The 22089-nt window shown below is 53.3% G+C and overlaps 1 protein-coding gene across 4 annotated transcripts in view; it reads left to right on the top strand.

The window, feature by feature from the left end:
• Positions 1–22089, top strand: part of bnipl (BCL2 interacting protein like) — a 70366-nt gene that overhangs the window by 7124 nt on the left and 41153 nt on the right. The window contains exon 1 of one of the 4 annotated variants that reach the window (XM_041181617.1): positions 6463–6640. The exons of 2 other annotated variants lie outside the window; for them this stretch is intronic. The gene's annotated coding sequence lies outside the window, so the exon portion shown is untranslated. Of the gene's footprint in view, positions 1–6462; positions 6641–15457; positions 15554–22089 lie in introns of those variants that run through there. One more of the 4 variants, XM_041181616.1, reaches the window with a different exon arrangement.

The following is a 22089-nucleotide window of genomic DNA, read 5'->3' as shown; positions in this document are numbered from 1 at the left end:
CCTCCTTATTGTTCAGGGGCCTCTGGCAATTGATGTTTAAGTCCCTTGAGTGAGCAACACAGAGAAAGAATATAAACAGAGGGATTCTGATTTTCTACAAAATGTTTTTGGTTTCTTCATTTTCTTTGAACGCTTGTTTATTTGTTACAAAGGTATTGGAGATGGGGGTTAAAACGGCTGATTGGATGAGCTCCCGCTTCCCACCCAATCAATGACGCCTCCAGGAATGCATCCAGCCAGAGTTGGCAACCCAAGTGTGGGAATTCTAAGAATGTCATACGAGTTTAGTAGCGGACAAACTTCTGGGGGTTGGAGCCGAGGGAATGTTGTTTGCGGGGGTGCCGAGAGTAGGGGGTTGGTGGGGAGGGGGCTCTAACCAGCCTTTTAACAAATGCTGTACCTGCCCCGGTCGGGGGGGGCGGGTGGGGTGGGGGTGCTGGGTGGCGGGAGGGGTGAGGGGGGATGCTGAGGGTGGGGTGGGGGGGAGAGCAACGCTCGATTTTTAAAATTGAGTCTGAAATAGGCAAGTGTTCCATGCTCCCCAGCTTCACTCCTCGGTTCAGCAAGCACGCAATCGGAGGAGGGAGGGACATAAAAATGGTTATGTGTAAGTTTCGTAAGGTCGCCTGTCTCCGCCTTAACCTCAGCCTCTCTGCTGCTCAGACTGTAATCCGTGTTTTTGTTCCCTCCAGACATGACCATTCCAATGCTCACCTGCTGGCCTGCCACATTCCTTAAACCTCAGCTTCTTGAAAACTGTCCTGCCCAGATTCTTACTCACAATGAGTCAAGTTCACCCATCATCCTGTGCGTGCTCGCTGACCTACACTGACTCCCAGTCCAGCAATGCCGTGATTTATAACAAAAATTCTCATCCTCGTGTCTCTTTATAACCTCACCCTCCCTCTCTCTGTAACCTCCTCCAGCCCCTACACCCCTCCCTATCTCTGTAACCTCCTCCAGCCCCTACACCCCTCCCTATCTCTGTAACCTCCACCAGCCCCTACACCCCTCCCTATCTCTGTAACCTCCTCCAGCCCCTACACCCTCCCTATCTCTGTAACCTCCTCCAGCCCCTACAACCCTCCCTATCTCTGTAACCTCCTCCAGCTCCTACACCCCTCCCTATCTCTGTAACCTCCTCCAGCCCCTACACCCCTCCCTATCTCTGTAACCACCTCCAGCCCCTACACCCCTCCCTATCTCTGTAACCACCTCCAGCCCCTACACCCCTCCCTATCTCTGTAACCACCTCCAGCCCCTACACCCCTCCCTATCTCTGTAACCACCTCCAGCCCCTACACCCATCCCTATCTCTGTAACCTCCTCCAGCCCCTACACCCCTCCCTATCTCTGTAACCTCCTCCAGCCCCTACACCCCTCCCTATCTCTGTAACCTCCTCCAGCCCCTACACCCCTCCCTATCTCTGTAACCTCCTCCAGCCCCTACACCCCTCCCTATCTCTGTAACCTCCTCCAGCCAATACACCCCTCCCTATCTCTGTAACCTCCTCCAGCCAATACACCCCTATCTCTGTAACCTCCTCCAGCCCCTACACCTCTCCCTCTCTCTGTAACCTCCTCCAGCCCCTACACCCCTCCCTATCTCTGTAACCTCCTCCAGCCCCTACACCCCTCCCTATCTCTGTAACCTCCTCCAGCCCCTACACCCCTCCCTATCTCTGTAACCTCCTCCAGCCCCTACACCCTCCCTATCTCTGTAACCTCCTCCAGCCCCTACACCCCTCCCTATCTCTGTAACCTCCTCCAGCCCCTACACCCCACCCTATCTCTGTAACCTCCTCCAGCCCCTACAACCCTCCCTATCTCTGTAACCTCCTCCAGCTCCTACACCCCTCCCTATCTCTGTAACCTCCTCCAGCCCCTACACCCCTCCCTATCTCTGTAACCTCCTCCAGCCAATACACCCCTCCCTATCTCTGTAACCTCCTCCAGCCAATACACCCCTATCTCTGTAACCTCCTCCAGCCCCTACACCCCTCCCTATCTCTGTAACCTCCTCCAGCCAATACACCCCTATCTCTGTAACCTCCTCCAGCCCCTACACCTCTCCCTCTCTCTGTAACCTCCTCCAGCCCCTACACCCCTCCCTATCTCTGTAACCTCCTCCAGCCCCTACACCCCTCCCTATCTCTGTAACCTCCTCCAGCCCCTACAACCCTCCCTATCTCCGTAACCTCCTCCAGCTCCTACACCCCTCCCTATCTCTGTAACCTCCTCCAGCCAATACACCCCTATCTCTGTAACCTCCTCCAGCCCCTACACCCCTCCCTATCTCTGTAACCTCCTCCAGCCAATACACCCCTATCTCTGTAACCTCCTCCAGCCCCTACACCTCTCCCTCTCTCTGTAACCTCCTCCAGCCAATACACCCCTATCTCTGTAACCTCCTCCAGCCCCTACACCTCTCCCTCTCTCTGTAACCTCCTCCAGCCCCTACACCCCTCCCTATCTCTGTAACCTCCTCCAGCCCCTACACCCCTCCCTATCTCTGTAACCTCCTCCAGCCCCTACAACCCTCCCTATCTCCGTAACCTCCTCCAGCTCCTACACCCCTCCCTATCTCTGTAACCTCCTCCAGCCCCTACACCCCTCCCTATCTCTGTAACCTCCTCCAGCCCCAACAACGGTCTGAGAAACCTGAGCTCCTCCAGTTCCTGTCTCATGCACCCCTACCTTCCCTCGCACTGTAACTGATGGCCGTGATTTCAGCGGCCTGGGGGCCCTCAGCTCTGAAATTCCTCCCTAAACCTCTGCTCCTTAAAACCTTGGACTAAGACCCCTGCCCTGATGCCTATCTTCTGTGTGGCTTAAGTGTCAACCATTTGCCTTGATTCGCGCTCCTGTGAAGCACCCTGGGGACGTTTTTCAACATTCATGGGTGCTGTATAAATGCAAGTCATTGTTGGCATGGGCAGGGGAGGCCAGGGGGGGTTGGTGGGGGGAACTTAAAATGGATTCCTGTTCTGAATCAGTGGTCGGTGATGGGGCCTCTGGTCCTCGGATCAACCTCGTCGCTTTGGTTCAAACTGGCAGGCCGTCATCAAGGACATGTTTTCGGGGAGAGGGAGCTTTTTCTCAACAGCTCAATGAATGTATCTCTTGGCAGGTTAACTCGGGGAGTGCCATTGAGTCATGCTTTGATTTTTTTTTTTAATGATTATTTATGTTTCCTTTCCCATTGTCTGTGCGAGTGCTCGACGAAATGGGATCCACCCTTTTAATGTAACCGAAATTCCAGGTTGGATTCCTGCGTACGCAGGGAGCAGTTGGTTGTGGCGGGTGGGGGTGGGGGTGAGGGGAAGCGGGGGAGGGGAGGTGGAGTGGGAAACATTCGAAACTCACGTTGCACTGGGATACGGTTTTTCTTTGCAGCTCCGAGCGCAGTAACCCAGGGGCACGGTGAAGGGGCAGTGCGCCTCACTGTAACGTAGCTGGGACTGTATGGAACAGGCGTTTGCACTTATTAACGGCTCTGCGCCGGCAACGGTCGTGGGCTCCTCCTGTGCAGAGGTTTAGCTCACGGTAGTTGAGATGGTGAGCCCCTCCCACTGTCGAATGGAAAGACAGGCTTGCGTTTCTGTAGCATCTTTCACAGCCACAGGATGGGCTTTACAGTCACCTGAAGCGCTTTTGAAGGGTGGCTACATTTGCGATGTAGGAAATGCAGAAGCCAATTTGTGCACAGCAAGTTCCCACAAACATCAATGACCAAGATCGTCTGGGTTTAGTGATGTTGGTTGAGGGATAAATATTGGCTCCAGGACACCAAGAATAAATTCCACCCCCACCACTCAGTCGCCGACCCTCCGACAGTGCGGCGCTCCCTCAGTCGCCGACCCTCCGACAGTGCGGAGCTCCCTCAGTCGCCGACCCTCCGACAGTAAGTAAATCTAAAGATATTATGAGTAAACAGAATTGCAGTGTGTTACTAACTACTCATGATGTTTATCTGACTGGTTGACTTGTGCTATGCGTTTGGATATTAGGGATGAGTTTATTCATAATTCACCTGGTTAGATCAAGATAGGCAATAAACAAGATTTTCTTTATAACTTTTGATTTATTTTCTTTGGTTTTGCCGTTTTTAAGATGAAGATAAACAAATTCACATTTATATAGCACCCTTCACCATCTCAGCACCTTCCAACATTTTCATTACCAGATTTAATCCGCGTGACTTTCCTCTTGGGTTTGTTTCATTCTTTCATGGGATGTGGGCATTGCTGGGCTGGGCCCAACATTTATTGCCCATCCCTAATTCCCCCGGGAGAAGGTGGTGGGTGAGCTGCCTTCTTGAGCTGCTGCAGCCTATGTGGTGTAGGTACACCCACTGTGCTGTTAGGGAGGGAGTTCCAGGATTTTGACCCAGCAACAGTGAAGGAACGGCCGATATATTTCCAAGTCAGGATGGTGAGTGACTCGGAGGGGAGCTCCCCGGTGGTGGTGTCCCCATCCATCCACTGCCCTTGTCTTTCTCGATGGTACTGGTCGTGGGTTTGGAAGGTGCTGTCTAAGGAGCCTTGGTGAGTTCCTGCAGTGCATCTTGTAGATGGTACACATGCTGCTGCTACTGTGCGTTGGTGGTGGAGGGAGTGAATGTTTGTGGATGGGGTGCCAATCAAGTGGGGCTGCTTTGTCCTGGATGGTGTCAAGCTTCTTGAGTGTTGTGGGAGCTGCATTCATTCAGGCAAGTGGGGAGTATCCCATCACACTCCTGACTTGTGTCTTGTAGATGGTGGACACGCTTTGGGGAGTCAGGAGGTGGATGGATCACAGCTGGTTTCCGGAGATTAATCTTTAATTCCTGGAAAGCCCAGGACAACCCAATAGGGTTGGGAACCTATCAGGAGGCAGCAATCGGCAGATAGCACTGCACTGTAGGGCAGCTCTGTGACTCTGGGCAGGTGCCTGCACGCAAGTAGTTCGACCCTGACTCCCATTCACTTCGTGCAGACACACATACAGCAGAGGGAGAGATGGAGGGGAGGAGGGTCAGACAGGTCTCGGAGGGCTGGGGGAGGTTACTGACTTGGGGAGATTCCTGTCGAGAGGTGTGAGAACAAGGATGACCATTTTAAAATCGAGGCACTGGGGTTGAGGTTGGTGGGTGAACAGGATTCTGTCTGTTTGTACATTGACGGCAGTATTTTGGATGGGCTATTGTTTACAGCAGGTAAAAGGTGGGAATCTGGCCAGGAGAACTTCAGAATATTCAAATCTGGGGAAATCATAGAATAGTTGTACAGGGTCTTGGTGAGACCACACCTGGAGTATTGTGTACAGTTTTGGTCTCCTTTATTTAAGAGAGGATATAAATGCATTAGAAGCAGTTCAGAGAAGGTTCACCGGACTGATACCTGGAATGGGGGCATTATCTTATGAGGAAAGGTTAGACAGGGTGGGGTCTGTATTCGTTGGAGTTTAGAAGAATGAGAGGCGACCTTATTGAAACATGTAAGACCCTGAGGGAACTTGACAGGGCGGATACCGGGAGGATGTTTCCCCTTGTGGGAGAGACTAGAGCCAGGGGATGCAGTTTAAGAATAAGGGGCCTCCCATTTAAGACTGAGATGAGGAGGAGTTTTTTTTCCACTGAAGGATGTGAATCATTGGAATTCTCTTCCCCAGCGAGCGATGGAGGCTGGGCCGTTGAATATTTTTAAGGCAGAGGTAGGTAGATTCTTGACTAACAAGGGAGTCAAAGGTTGTCGAGGGGGTAGGCAGGAATGTGGGGCTGAGGCCACAATCGGACCAGCCGTGATCTTATTGAATTGGGGAGCAGGCTCGAGGGGCCTACTCCTGCTCCTGAGTCGTATGTTCACGTAGCGCAGCGTAGGAGGAGGTCAGTCGGCCCATCGAGTCTATATCTGTTCTTCTGAAGAGCAATCCAGTTCGACCATGTCTCTGTATCTCCTTCCAGTAGTGATCCAACTCCCTTTTGAAGTCTTGTGTTGAAATCTGTATCCACCGCCAAGTCAGGAAGCGTATTCCAAAACCACTGACCACTAGTCGCATTTAAAAAGAAAATAGAGTTTTCCCTCAATGTGGTCCCTGGCTCTTATGCCAGTCATCATCAATTGGTGCTGTTTGGTCATTGGCCCCATGTGCCACCGGAGGCAGTTTCTAGTTTCGCCATCTGGGACCCTTCCAACAAATACCCTCTTGGCACCCCCCTCCGTTCTGCACTGCGTTACCACATCAACTAGCTGCTAACAAGCCCGGCAGGCTTGGCATGTGCAAGATGTTAGTTGCTGGGCTTTGAGTTTCCTGTAGCTGGGAGGTGTCAGGAAATTCCACAGTGAGGTTTTCTTCTCTCTGGATTTATTGGCCAGTGTCGGGAAAGGCACGGCCGATTATTATTTTTTTTTTAAAAAGACCTTCTGGAAGTACACAGGAATATTGACATTGATCCTTTCCTTTATTCCGCTGTCAGTTTTCTTCCCACAACCGTCACTCCCTTCCAAAGCTATTAACTTCTGACTTTAGTCGTTGCATACTGGCGTTTCTCCCCTCTGGAACTGTGCCAGATGTCCATTCTTCCAGTGTGAGTTTAGCCTGCGAGTGTTGGCAAGCCAGTTGACTCGGCCAGGCCTGATTTCCGGGTGGTAGGCAGAAGGTAAGCGGGATTATAATGGCTTTTTGAAAACCGAGCTGTGTAGGGAGGCGAGGCCCATGAGAGCCCCCAGACGGTGGAAGGGTTGTCTCAGACGTTGGGAAACCAGTGTGTAAGGTATCGAAGTTATATTTTTTCTCTCTCTAGTTCTTTCATGGGACGTGGTCTGGAGTCACACGTAGGCCAGACCGGGTAAGGACGGCAGATTTCCTTCCCTTTAAAAGGACTTTAGTTGTTAGCCTGTGTCAGCTGTGGGCTCACTGGACAGCAATCTCGCCTCACGGTGGGGGGGGGGTCCCACTTGAGCATCTTAAACACACAAATCCAGGCTGGCATTCCCAGTGCAGTACTGAGGGAGTGTTGCTCTGTCAGAGTACCGATTTCGGAGGGGACATTAAACAGAATCTGCTCTCTCAGTCAGGCATGGAAGATCCCACGGCACTATCGACAGGGGAGTTCTCCCTGGTATCCTCAGATAGATTGATCCGTGATTTTTTTCCCCCCCCAAAACCAACATCACTAACATACTGGACTCTCTGTTTCTATGAGGAAACTGGGCCTGTATTCTCTAGATTTTAGAAGGATGAGAGGTGGGCTCATTGGAGTGTGCAGAAATCTCACAGGGCTTGACAGGCTACATGCAGGAAGGATGTTCCCCCTGGCTGGGGGTAGGGTCTAGAACCAGGGTGCACAGCCTGAGAATAAGGAACAGGACATTGAGGACTGAGATGAGGAGGAATTTCTTCACTCAGAGGGTGGTGAATCTATGGAATTCTCTGCACCAGAGGGGCTGCGGAGGGTCAATCATTGAGTACGTTAATTATTGATTATCTAGTCATTATCTCATTGGGTCTTGTTGTACACAAACCGGCTGGTGTATTTTCTTGCATTACAACAGTGACTGCACTCCGAAAGTATTCCATTGGCTGCGGAGTGTCCCCGGGCTGTGAACACAAGGTTCGTTTCCAGCTTGATGGAATTGAAAAGGTTTATGGCAAACTTGTCGGGGGCCTTGGTTTGACCGCACTTGAGTGCCGTAAACAATTCCGGCCTTCGTTTTTATTGAAAGTAGATTGAGGCACTGGAGAAGGGGCAAAAAAGATTTACCAGAACGATATCAGACTGAGAGGTCACAGCTATCAGGAAAGATTGAACAGGCCGGGGCTCTTTTCTCTAGAAAAGAGAAGACTGAGGGGGCTGACCTGATGGAGGTCTTTAAAATTCTGAAAGGGTTTAATAGAAACTAGGAGCAGGAGTAGGCCATTCGGCCCTTCGAACCTGCTCCACCATTCATTATGATCATGGCTGATCATCCAACTCAATAGCCTGCTCCTGCTTTCTCCCCATATCCTTTGATCCCTTTCACCCCAAGTTTCGATAGGGTCGATGTAGAGAAGATGGTTCCATTTGTGGGGTTGTGGGGGGAAGAGACCAGATCTAGGAGGCCATCAATATAAGATAGTCACTGATAAATCCAATTGGGAATTCGGGAGAAACTTCTTTCCCCAGAGAGCGGGGTGAATGTGGGATTTGCTCCTGCAGGGAGTGGTCGAGACGAATAGCATTTAAGAGGGAAGCTGGATAAACACATGAGGGAGAAAGAAACAGAAGGATATGTTGATGGGTAGGGGTGAGATGAAAAGGGTGGGTGGGAGGAGGCTCGTGTGGAGCTGACAGACCAGCACGGAGCAGAGGGGTCGAATGGCCTTTTTCTATGCTGCAAACACCTATGCAAGTTCTGCCCTTTTTTTTGCTTTGAGGTGAAACTAACTCAGCCAGTAGGATGCTCCATCACAGCTCACCGACTCGTCATTGCACATATACTGTTGCTCAGCACTGAGCTGCAGTGACGCCTCGCTATCGTGCCCAGACTGGATCCCAAAAGGGTGGACCCCGTGGCTGGGGGGTGGTGAACCTACATTCCCCGCTTGTTGGAGTCTGACCATGGCACACCCAAAAATCAGCCTTGCCCCAGTTGAAAGGAATGCGAGCATGTCGAACCCTGTCAAACCAGATGCTCACCAGATTAGAGAACATCTGTCTGATGTGATCACCTCTGGTTTGGCGTGGAGCTTTGCTCACGGCTGAGTTTTCTGTCTGCCTTTTTTTAAAAAAAGAAAGTTGTCTGAAAAGGTGTGTTTTGAAAGCACCGCAGTTTTTAATGGAAGATGTTTTGCCAAGCGTTGTATTTCCAAATGCAAATTGGAAATGTTTGAGATTTGCCAATGGAAAGCATGACTTCCCCCCAACCAGCAGATAATGGAGGGAAGAACCTCCATGCACCTTTCATGACCTCAGGATGGCCCCAAGTGCTTTTTGGCCAACGAGCTGACCAAACCATGGGGACAGCGGTGGCGCAGTGGACTAACAGTCCAATGAGCCAGGCTAACACTCTGGGGACACGGGTTCAAATCCCACCACGGCAGCTGGTGGAATTTAAATTCCATTTGAGTCTGGAATATGAAAGCGAGCCTCTGTAAGGGTGACCAGTTTTTACTGTCATCGTAAAAACCCATCTGGTTCGCTACCATCACCAGCCTGCTGCCACCACCACCACATGCTGGCCTTGCCAGCGATGCCGACATCCTGCAAAAGAATAAAGGGACCCAAAAAGAAAAATGTACTTTGGTACTAGCCACTGTTGTGAAGCAGGAAAGGCAATGGACAATTTTCCACACAGGAAGCTCCCAGGGAGGGTCAGATCATGTTGCAGTGAGTAAAATATTGGGGATACTGAAGATCTGAAATAAAAACAAAGTGCTGGAAAAAACTGATCATGCTTTTTGAAACCCAAGGTTCACACTGGACTCTACGAGGAAACTCGGCCTGTATTCTCTAGAGTTTAGAAGAATGACAGGCGAACTCATTGAAATGTACAAAATTCTGACATGGTAGATGCAAGAAGGGTGTTTCCCCTGGCTGGGGGTGGGGTGTGTGTGGGCTGGGTGTCTAAAACCAGGGGCCAAAGTCTCAGAATAAGGGGTAGGCCAATTAGTAATGAGACGGGGAGGAATTTCTTCAGTCAGTGTGGCGAATCTTGCAATTGTCTACCCCAGAGGGCTTTGGAGGCTCAGTCTTTGAGTATGCTCTAGATGCTGATAGATTTCTAGATAACTATTGAATCAAGGGGTATGGGGATAGTGTGGGGAAAATGGCAAGGTAGAAGATCAACCATGATCTAGTTAAATGGTGGGGCAGGCTCGAGGGGCCGAATGGCCGCCTCCTGCTCCCAGATTCCTTCCTACGAAATGTTAAATCTGTTTCTTTCTTAGTGGATGCTGCCAGACCTGCTGAGTTTTTCCAGCACTTTCTGTTTTTATTTCACGTTTTTGGTGATGTTGGTTGAGGGATAAGTGTTGACCAGGACAGGGGAGAGAATTGCCCCATCCCACCGCCCTACCACCCACGCGTTGAGAGGGCCAGTGGGAACTTGGTTTAATGTCTCATCTGAATGGCAGCACCTCCGACAGTGCAGCACTCCCTCAGTACTGCAGCGGGAGTGTCGGCCTGGATGTTGTGCCCGAGTCTTTGGAGTGGGGCTGGAACCCACGACCTTCTGACCTGGGGTTAAGCCACAGTGAGGTAACATGTAGGAAGAGGAATGGCTTCCCTCTTGTACAGGAAGCTACGAAAGAGGTGAGTTACGACAGAGGGCAAGGACATGGGTATGGTACAGATCTTGGAGACTGATAGCTGTTTCAGATCTTGTTACTTAACAGCCATGGATGTGTTCAATTTATAAAAAATTCTTTATGGGATGTGGATGTTGCTGGCAAGGCCGGCATTTGTTGTCCTTCCCTAATTGCCCTTGAACTGAGTGGCCTTGTTCGGTCATTCCAGGGGTCAGTTAAGAGTCAACCACGTGGCTGTGGGTCTGGAGTCACAAGTAGGCCAGACCGGGTAAGGAAGGCAGATTTCCCTTCCCTAAAGAGACGTCAGTGAACCAGATGGGTTTTTATGACAATCGATGATAGATGTCATGGTCACCATTACTGAGGCTCGCTTTCAATTCCAGGTTTATCAGTTAGACTCCAATCCCGTGGTGGGATGTTACCGTTACCACCCCTGCTGTGATTATGATGAGTAAAATGTCTTAAGGGTAAAGTAAATGGGAGAGAATGGGACTGATACACGTGTCAGTGAGCCAGTTTCGGCCTTGTACATTTAAGAACGTACAGGCAGTTGGGTTTCTTGGTTGGTGAAAGGTTTCGCTTCATAAACTAACGCAGTCTTCAAAACAGTTAAACTCCAAAGCTACGTCCTATTGTGGGAAGTGGGCAGAGTACGTGAGATAAACTCGTTTACAGTCTTCAGTTCTCCATTTGAGAGAAGTGATTCTATTTAAAGATTCCAGGGCACGTTTCGTTTATAACAAAGAGAAACCTTTCCTGGCTAACCTTTTTTCAACATTCTGCCTTGTGCTCCTGTGTGCCTTCTGCCACTATCATATTCTGTGCAGCACTCTCTCTCCTGGATTTTCTCCCTATTATTGCACCATTCTCTTTTTCCCCTCCTAACCTGTCTTCTCTCTTTCTCTCTCTCTCTCTTTCTCTCACTCTCTCTCTCACATCAGCCCTATATTCAACTTCTGTTTTTTTTTTAATATCTGTTGCTCTTTTCTCTTCCAACACTTCCTCCTTCTTGTGCCACTCATTTTTGCCTTCAACCCATTGGTCTACTCTTCCCTCTCTCAGCTTATAGCATTGCCCTCTTGCTCTCAGCCTGGTTCCATGTAATCATTCCCCTTCCCTCACCCCCGTGACTCCTTCCAGGTAGCTCCCTTCCTCCTCCCTCCTCATTATCTTTCTTCATACCTTGTAGCTCCCTCTTCCACATGGGTTCCTTTCTCCTCCCTTCCCCTTACAGCCGCCGCCCCCCTACTTTTGTAGCTCCTACCACCATGTTCCTTCATTGGCTAACATTGGGGGGGTGGGGACGATGTTCGTGATAGCTCTTTTTTAAAAATTCCTTCATGGGATGCGGGCATCGCTGGCAAGGTCAGCATTTGTTGCCCATCCCTAATTGCCCCTTGAGCTGAGTGGTCTCACCTGGCCATTTCAGGGGGGGCAGTAAAGAGTCAACCATATGGCTGTGGGTCTGGAGTCGCATGTAGGCCAGACCAGGTAAGGACAGCAGATTTCCTTCCCTTAGGGGAATAGTAAACCGGATGGGTTTTTTTAAACAATGTTGTTAGTTTCAGATTTAATAACTGAATTTAAATTCCACCAGCTGCCCGTGGTGGGATTTGAACCCGTGTCCCCCAGAGTATTAGTCAGATGACTAGTCCAGTGACATTACCACTCTGCCACTGTCTTCCCTTACATTTCACATGATGTAAAAACGTTGGTGTGTTGCTTGTTTTGAAGTGCTATGTAAATGCAGCAACAAGAGTAAATGCTTAGTGGCTCTGCGGAGAGTGAACAGTTAACATTTCAGGTCAATGACTTTTCATCAGGAATCCCTTTGTTTCTCGCCCCACGGACACTGCCAACATCTTTGCATTTCCACCACTTCCTGTTTGTATTTCAGATTTCCAGCATCTGCGGTATTTTAGACGTTCTCACGAACGTACCAACATATCAATTAGGGGCACTCGGTGCCTTGGGCCTGCCCCATCATCCAGTAAGATCACGGCTGATCTGATTGTAATCTCAACTCCACATACCTCCCGATAACCTTTCACCCCCTTTGCTTATGCAGACTCTATCTACCTCCGCCTTAAAAATAATCAAAGACTCTGCTTCCACCGCCTTTTTCAGGAAGAGAGACCCAAAGACTCACGACCCTCTGAGAGAAAAGGTTTCTTCTCATCTCTGATTTTAATGGGCGACCCCTTATTTTTAAACAGTGACCCCCTAGTTCTAGATTCCCCCACAAGGGGAAACATCCTCCCCACATCCTCCCTGTCAAGACCCTTCAGGATCTTATATGTTTCAATCAAGTTGCCTCTTACTCTTCTAAACTCCAGTGGATACAAGCCCAGCCTGTCCAGCCTTTCCTCATAAGACAACCCACCCATTCCAGGTGTTAGTCTAGTAAACCTTTTCTGAACTGCTTCTAATGCATTTACATCCTTCCTTAAATAAGGAGACCAGTACTGTACACAGTATTCCAGATGTGGTCTCACCGGTGCCCTGTACAACTGAAGCATAACCTCCCTACTTTTGCACTCAATTCCCCTTGCAATAAACGGTAACATTCTATTAGCTTTCCTAATGACTTGCTGTACCTGCATGCCAACCTTTTGCGATTCATGCACTAGGACACCCAGATCCCTCTGCATCTCAGAGCTCTGCAATCTCTCACCATTTAGATGATATGCTTCCTTTTTTTTATTCTTCCTGCCAAAATGATTATATTCTTGTATAATCGTAACTTGTCTTTGTTTGTTTGCGCCCCCTGGTGAACTAAGTGACTCTGGACAACCATGCAGCCCCAGCTGTGAGTGATGTGTTCAGATAATGTAGCCAGAAGCGACGAAACATAATCGTGCTGCGATTCATTTGGAGCTGGCAGGACATTTTTAATAAAACTAAACACCCTCGTGAACAGTGAAGGTTTGGAAAGGTCCTGCTTGTTCTGTTGTGTTGAATTACTATCTCACCTTGAAGAACATATTTGTGCCTAGCTTGGTGTTCACCGTACAATGCCACTACAGTTGGTAGAGAGCTGGGAAACTGGGCAGCAGCTCTTGAAGAGGTAGGGGAAGATCGTGGCATAGTGGTAATTCCACGTGACTAGTAAACCAGAGGCCCAGGTTAATGGGTCTGGGGCCACGGGTTCAAATCCCACCCTGGCCTTGGAGTCAGAGCCTTTAAGTATTTTTAAGGCAGACCAGAACACCCACAGAAATGACCAGATAATCTGAGTTTTCGTGCTGCTGATTGGGGGATAATTATTAGACAGGACACTGCCCAGAGAGAGAACTCCCCTGCTCTTCTTTAAATAATATGACCTTTTATAGCTGCCCAGCCCCACTCCCTTTAATGCCCCATCTACAAGACGTCACTTCTGACAGTGTAGCGCACAAGATAGGAGCAGGAGTAGACCAGTCCACCCATCGAGCCTGCTCTGCCATTCAATAGCATCATGGCTGATCTTGGGCTTCAACTCCATTTTCTCCGCTCGCTCCCCCATAACCCTTAATTCCATGAGAGACCAAAAACCTTAAATATATTCAATGATGGAGCATCCACAACCCTTTGAGTGAAGTAATTTCTCCTCATCTCAGAATGATCGGCCCCTTTATCCTGACACTGTGCCACCACCCCCCGCCATGTTTTAGATTCTCCGACCAGCGGGAACAATCTCTCAGCGTCCACCCTGTCAAACCCCCTCAGAACTGGGAGCATCGGCATGGATTTCGTGCCCAAGTGGGGCTTAAACCTACAGCCTTGTGGATGGCCACGGCAGACACTTTAGCCACTACTCCCTGATTTAACTTGTCGCCTCTCTGGCGGTTCGCGTTTGAGGCTGGTCCCGGTGCCTCTGGAGACAGCAGCGCCACCCCGCCCTGTGTCGGACTCGTGGGGCGAGGAGGCTGTCGGGCTGGATCTCCCCGTGAAGCGGTCGAGTCAGCCGGTGACGGAAGGGCCACTCCGATGGGCCTGAGCCCCTCAAAGCGGGAAGGGAAAAAATGATCGGTTGATCGATTCCTATTGGGAAATGGTTCACCAGGGCCATTCAGCCCAACGTTAACTGTGCTGGCTCTTTAACCCAATTAGTCCGATTCCTCCTGCCCCTCCCCCCACCAAAACCCTGCCTTTCTCCATAGCCCTGCCAGTTTCTCAGTGTCCCGTGTTAATATGACTGCCTTTGACCGTTACGATCGAGTCTCCTTCCATTGCCTTTTAAGGGAACGCAACCCTAACCATCGTAATGGTGAAAAATGTCTCCCCAGCCCTCCCTACTTCTTTTGCCAGTTATCTTAGATTTGTGTCCTCTAGCTACCAACTGAGTGGAACTCATTCGTAATCCTGGGGGCCCCTATTACAGCCCCCTTGAACTTTCTCTGCTCTTGAGGTGAACACTCCCAGATTCCTCAATCTACCCTCCAGTCCCTCGTCCTCGGGGCACCGTTCTGGTAAATCTCTTCTGGACCCCCTTTCACAGGGAGGGGTTCGGGCCCGGCCGTAGTGGCTACGGAGGTGAAGCAGCGGCGGGCGCCTGGGTAGCTGTGGAACTCCGTGAGGGAGCAACGCGTGCCAGGGAATATTGGATAGGAGTTGGAGAGAGAGAGAGAGAGGGGAGGAGGAGGAGGGAGGAGGCTTTGGCTCTTTTGGCCGAGAGCATAGGAACAGAGGCAAGGCTGTTCAGCCCCTCCAGTCCATTCCGCCATTCAATTAGATCATGGTTGATCTATATCTTAACTCCACCTACCCGCCTCGGTTCTGTAACCCTTAATGCCCTTAGCCCACAAACTTCTATCAGGCTTGGTTTTGAGACTTTCAACTTGACTTCCCACCCCCCACCCCCCCCAAACAGCCTCGACATTCTAGAGAATTCCAGATTTCCACTCCCCTTTGTCTGAAGAAATACTCCCTGACATCACCTGGCTCTCTTTATAAGGATAACCATCTGCCCTGACTTGTACCCCAAATAGTTTATTGGTGTTGAGGCCACAGAGAGAGAGAGAGAGAGAGGGGTTTGCTCTTTCGGCCTTCTGTCCTGCGTTGTCAGTGGTAGATAAAGCAGAATTGTGTGTCGGGTTGCCGGAGTAACTGGACCTGTTGGGCGTGGCTGTGGCAGACATGCCCAGGCCCCAGGTGAGCTACAGTGATGTAAACAGCCTGCAGTCTGTTCTGTGGCATACAGCAAAGCAGCCTGTTTGAGAGGAGAAAGTCAAAACTCTGTGTACAATTTTGTGCTCTGCCAAACTCGCTGGGTCAGACATCAAGTTAATTGAAACCAAGCTCGGTAAGTACCATTTGAAAAATTATGCACACTGCAGTGTTTTGGAGTATGGTAACTCCTACATTTTTTCTTTAATGGACCAGGTTTTTTTTTGGATCGTTTAGGGCGTTGTATTCAAGGCATCAAGTTACTTGTTTTTTCAAGGAACAACATATTGTGAACTTAAATACCATTGCATTTTTTTTTTTGTCTTGGTTCCTGTCTGCTGTTTCCCTCCCCTGTTAAGTAACATTTCCACCAGGTACTTCCCGCTTACACACGAAGCCAACACCACAATTGTTGCAACTGTCGATCAGACAAGCACAGTGGCTGTTTCATTGCAGGGATTGACCGAGTTCTGAAGCCATTGCCACAATAGCATGCTGACATACAGTTCCGTGCATAAACATGTTTTATGGAGGAATAGATATTTCATGTCTTCTGTAGAGAATTTGTATTATAGGAATACCACAGACACACACACACACCCCTGACACACACACACACACGCACACACCCCTGACACTCACACTCACGCACACCCCCCTGACACTCACACTCACGCACACCCCCCTGACACTCACGCACACCCCCCTGACACTCACGCACACCCCCCTGACACTCACGCACACCCCCCTGACACTCACGCACACCCCCCTGACACTCACGCACACCCCCCTGACACTCACGCACACCCCCCTGACACTCACGCCCACGCCCCGACACTCACGCCCACGCCCCGACACTCACGCCCACGCCCCGACACTCACGCCCACGCCCCGACACTCACGCCCACGCCCCTGACACTCACGCCCACGCCCCTGACACTCACGCCCACGCCCCTGACACTCACGCCCACGCCCCTGACACTCACGCCCACGCCCCTGACACTCACGCCCACGCCCCTGACACTCACGCCCACGCCCCTGACACTCACGCCCACGCCCCTGACACTCACGCCCACGCCCCTGACACTCACGCCCACGCCCCTGACACTCACGCCCACGCCCCTGACACTCACGCCCACGCCCCTGACACTCACGCCCACGCCCCTGACACTCACGCCCACGCCCCTGACACTCACGCCCACGCCCCTGACACTCACGCCCACGCCCCTGACACTCACGCCCACGCCCCTGACACTCACGCCCACGCCCCTGACACTCACGCCCACGCCCCTGACACTCACGCCCACGCCCCTGACACTCACGCCCACGCCCCTGACACTCACGCCCACGCCCCTGACACTCACGCCCACGCCCCTGACGCTCACGCCCACGCCCCTGACGCTCACGCCCACGCCCCTGACGCTCACGCCCACGCCCCTGACGCTCACGCCCACGCCCCTGACGCTCACGCCCACGCCCCTGACGCTCACGCCCACGCCCCTGACGCTCACGCCCACGCCCCTGACGCTCACGCCCACGCCCCTGACGCTCACGCCCACGCCCCTGACGCTCACGCCCACGCCCCGACGCTCACGCCCCGACGCTCACGCCCCGACGCTCTCGCCCACGCCCCGACGCTCTCGCCCACGCCCCGACGCTCTCGCCCACGCACACATCCCGACGCTCTCGCCCACGCACACATCCCGACGCTCTCGCCCACGCACACATCCCGACGCTCTCGCCCACGCACACATCCCGACGCTCTCGCCCACGCACACATCCCGACGCTCTCGCCCACGCACACATCCCGACGCTCTCGCCCACGCACACATCCCGACGCTCTCGCCCACGCACACATCCCGACGCTCTCGCCCACGCACACATCCCGACGCTCTCGCCCACGCACACATCCCACGCTCTCGCCCACGCACACATCCCTGACGCTCACGCCCACGCACACATCCCGACGCTCACGCCCACGCACACATGACGCTCACGCCCACGCACACATCACGCTCACGCCCACGCACACATCCCGACGCTCTCGCCCACGCACACATCCCGACGCTCACGCCCACGCACACATGACGCTCACGCCCACGCACACATCCCGACGCTCACGCCCACGCACACATCCCGACGCTCTCGCCCACGCACACATCCCGACGCTCTCGCCCACGCACACATCCCGACGCTCTCGCCCACGCACACATCCCGACACTCACGCCCACGCCCACATCCCGACGCTCACGCCCACGCACACTCCCGACACTCACGCCCACGCACACTCCCGACACTCACGCCCACGCACCTGACACTCTCGCCCACGCACACATCCCGACACTCTCGCCCACGCACACATCCTGACACTCACTGCCCACGCCCCTGACACTCACGCCCACGCCCCTGACACTCACGCCACGCCCCTGACACTCACGCCACGCCCCTGACACTCACGCCCACGCCCCTGACACTCACGCCCACGCCCCTGACCACCTACGCACGCCCCTGACACTCACGCCCACGCCCCTGACACTCACGCCCACTGCCCCTGACACTCACGCCCACGCCCTGACACTCACGCCCACCTGCCCCTGACACTCACGCCCACGCCCCTGACACTCACGCCCACGCCCCTGACACCACGGCCCACGCCCCTGACACTCACGCCCACGCCCCTGACACTCACGCCCACGCCCCTGACACTCACGCCCACGCCCCTGACACTCACGCCCACGCCCCTGACACTCACGCCCACGCCCCCTGACACTCACGCCCACGCCCCCTGACACTCACGCCCACGCCCCTGACACTCACGCCCACGCCCCTGACACTCTCGCCCACGCACACATCCCTGACACTCTCGCCCACGCACACATCCCTGACACTCTCGCCCACGCACACATCCCTGACACTCTCGCCCACGCACACATCCCGACACTCTCGCCCACGCACACATCCCGACACTCTCGCCCACGCACACATCCCGACACTCTCGCCCACGCACACATCCCGACACTCTCGCCCACGCACACATCCCGACACTCTCGCCCACGCACACATCCCTGACACTCTCGCCCACGCACACATCCCTGACACTCTCGCCCACGCACACATCCCTGACACTCTCGCCCACGCACACATCCCTGACACTCTCGCCCACGCACACATCCCTGACACTCTCGCCCACGCACACATCCCTGACACTCTCGCCCACGCACACATCCCTGACACTCTCGCCCACGCACACATCCCTGACACTCTCGCCCACGCACACATCCCTGACACTCTCGCCCACGCACACATCCCTGACACTCTCGCCCACGCACACATCCCTGACACTCTCGCCCACGCACACATCCCTGACACTCTCGCCCACGCACACATCCCTGACACTCTCGCCCACGCACACATCCCTGACACTCTCGCCCACGCACACATCCCTGACACTCTCGCCCACGCACACATCCCTGACACTCTCGCCCACGCACACATCCCTGACACTCTCGCCCACGCACACATCCCTGACACTCTCGCCCACGCACACATCCCTGACACTCTCGCCCACGCACACATCCCTGACACTCTCGCCCACGCACACATCCCTGACACTCTCGCCCACGCACACATCCCTGACACTCTCGCCCACGCACACATCCCTGACACTCTCGCCCACGCACACATCCCTGACACTCTCGCCCACGCACACATCCCTGACACTCTCGCCCACGCACACATCCCTGACACTCTCGCCCACGCACACATCCCTGACACTCTCGCCCACGCACACATCCCTGACACTCTCGCCCACGCACACATCCCTGACACTCTCGCCCACGCACACATCCCTGACACTCTCGCCCACGCACACATCCCTGACACTCTCGCCCACGCACACATCCCTGACACTCTCGCCCACGCACACATCCCTGACACTCTCGCCCACGCACACATCCCTGACACTCTCGCCCACGCACACATCCCTGACACTCTCGCCCACGCACACATCCCTGACACTCTCGCCCACGCACACATCCCTGACACTCTCGCCCACGCACACATCCCTGACACTCTCGCCCACGCACACATCCCTGACACTCTCGCCCACGCACACATCCCTGACACTCTCGCCCACGCACACATCCCTGACACTCTCGCCCACGCACACATCCCTGACACTCTCGCCCACGCACACATCCCTGACACTCTCGCCCACGCACACATCCCTGACACTCTCGCCCACGCACACATCCCTGACACTCTCGCCCACGCACACATCCCTGACACTCTCGCCCACGCACACATCCCTGACACTCTCGCCCACGCACACATCCCTGACACTCTCGCCCACGCACACATCCCTGACACTCTCGCCCACGCACACATCCCTGACACTCTCGCCCACGCACACATCCCTGACACTCTCGCCCACGCACACATCCCTGACACTCTCGCCCACGCACACATCCCTGACACTCTCGCCCACGCACACATCCCTGACACTCTCGCCCACGCACACATCCCTGACACTCTCGCCCACGCACACATCCCTGACACTCTCGCCCACGCACACATCCCTGACACTCTCGCCCACGCACACATCCCTGACACTCTCGCCCACGCACACATCCCTGACACTCTCGCCCACGCACACATCCCTGACACTCTCGCCCACGCACACATCCCTGACACTCTCGCCCACGCACACATCCCTGACACTCTCGCCCACGCACACATCCCTGACACTCTCGCCCACGCACACATCCCTGACACTCTCGCCCACGCACACATCCCTGACACTCTCGCCCACGCACACATCCCTGACACTCTCGCCCACGCACACATCCCTGACACTCTCGCCCACGCACACATCCCTGACACTCTCGCCCACGCACACATCCCTGACACTCTCGCCCACGCACACATCCCTGACACTCTCGCCCACGCACACATCCCTGACACTCTCGCCCACGCACACATCCCTGACACTCTCGCCCACGCACACATCCCTGACACTCTCGCCCACGCACACATCCCTGACACTCTCGCCCACGCACACATCCCTGACACTCTCGCCCACGCACACATCCCTGACACTCTCGCCCACGCACACATCCCTGACACTCTCGCCCACGCACACATCCCTGACACTCTCGCCCACGCACACATCCCTGACACTCTCGCCCACGCACACATCCCTGACACTCTCGCCCACGCACACATCCCTGACACTCTCGCCCACGCACACATCCCTGACACTCTCGCCCACGCACACATCCCTGACACTCTCGCCCACGCACACATCCCTGACACTCTCGCCCACGCACACATCCCTGACACTCTCGCCCACGCACACATCCCTGACACTCTCGCCCACGCACACATCCCTGACACTCTCGCCCACGCACACATCCCTGACACTCTCGCCCACGCACACATCCCTGACACGCACACACAAAATCTGAGTCCACCTCTCTTCTGAGCTGCTTACATTCAGGTAATATTTTTATCACTTTTTTCCAGCCACGTCTCAGTGGGTGACGTTGTTGCACCTCTGCCAGAAGGTTGTGTCCTCGAGCCCAACTCTGCAGAACTGAGCACGTAATCCAGGCCAACGCACCCAGCGTTGGCACTGAGGGAGTGCTGCACTGTCAGAGGCTCCGTCTTTCAGTTGAGACGGTACTCCTGTAGCTCTCAGGAGGGCATAAAAGATCCCATGGCACTATTTTGAAGAGGAGCAGCTGAGTTCTCCCTGGTGTGCCGGGGACCGATATTTATCCCTCAACCAATGCCAGGAAACAGATGATCTGGGTCATTATCACCTTGCTGTTTGTGGGATCTTACTGTGTTCAAATGCTCCGCCGTGTTTCCTACATCACAGCAGCGAGTGCATTTCCTAAAATGACTTCAACGGGAAGAGCTCTGGGACATCCTGAGGCTGTGGAAGGTGCTATATGAAGGCGAGATCTTTCACTATGGCTTACCAAAGAGAATAGTGTGCCGGACCTGAGACCTGGGCGGCATTTCTGTCCAATTTTTAATTTGCAGTGTGCTGCTGGTCGTTTGATAGTGGACGTTTCGGGAATATTGGGATGTGTTGCCCGTGGTAGGGTGGGCCTCTGGTGGTTGGGGTTGGGCAGCTCTGAAGATTCGCCTGCTAGAGCCATTGGAAGCACAGAGAGTTAATCTTCTTTATATAATTTCATTCCCGCGGGTGGGAATAGCCACTCAGGAGTCAAACATGCCGTTTGGAGGCCGATTTTTTTTTTTTTGTCATTCAAATGTGATTTTGTGATTTGACTATTCAAACCAAGCTGCAGATGGTAAAAGGAACACTTTTTTCTGCTTATGTTTGGTGCCGGGGTGTACACCCTTCGTTGCACTAATGCGGAGACGAATTTAGAGAAATGTTCTGTGTCGGGGTCACAGTAGTGGGCAGTTCAGCGGAATGTACAAGGTGTACAAAATGATGAGGGGAATAGATAGAGCGGACAGGATGAAATTGTTTCCCTTGATGGAGAATTCTAAAACAAGGGGACATAGATTCAAGATAAGTGGCAGAAGGTGTAGGGGAGACATGAAGAATGTTTTTACACAGAGGGTAGTGGGTGTCTGGAATTCGCTGCCCAAGTTGGTGGTAGAGGCAGAAACTTTAAACTCTTTTTAAAAAGT

The sequence above is a fragment of the Carcharodon carcharias genome (genome assembly GCF_017639515.1).
Source record: "Carcharodon carcharias isolate sCarCar2 chromosome 36 unlocalized genomic scaffold, sCarCar2.pri SUPER_36_unloc_1, whole genome shotgun sequence".
Taxonomy (NCBI): domain Eukaryota; kingdom Metazoa; phylum Chordata; class Chondrichthyes; order Lamniformes; family Lamnidae; genus Carcharodon; species Carcharodon carcharias.
Note: the sequence above shows the minus strand (reverse complement) of the source record. Positions and strands in the feature narration are given on the sequence as shown.